This window comes from Apaloderma vittatum, unplaced genomic scaffold (assembly GCF_000703405.1).
Source record: "Apaloderma vittatum isolate BGI_N311 unplaced genomic scaffold, ASM70340v1 scaffold28040, whole genome shotgun sequence".
NCBI lineage: Eukaryota > Metazoa > Chordata > Aves > Trogoniformes > Trogonidae > Apaloderma > Apaloderma vittatum.
Genome location: NW_009693287.1, coordinates 1,810 through 2,096, shown reverse-complemented (window position 1 = coordinate 2,096; position 287 = coordinate 1,810).

Below are 287 nucleotides of genomic sequence, written 5' to 3'. Positions count from 1 at the left end.
GGGTCTTGTCAGCAGGGACGCACTCCCCAGGTCAGAGGTAAAACCACCCCAGGGCACCACACGGGGATGGGGGGGCGAGTCCATCCAGCTGTAGGGAACCACCTCGGAGGCACATTTTTGCCCCTTGGCTCCTGCCGAGTCCCAGCACCCTTTCATTCCCATGGACCCTTGCTCTTGCCTGCGGCGCGGCGTTCCCGCAGGACACTGCTCTTAGAAATCCACTTTATTTGGTCACAGACAAATCAGTGGTGGAGAACATGAAAACCCAGCACGCCCCGCCACGGGAT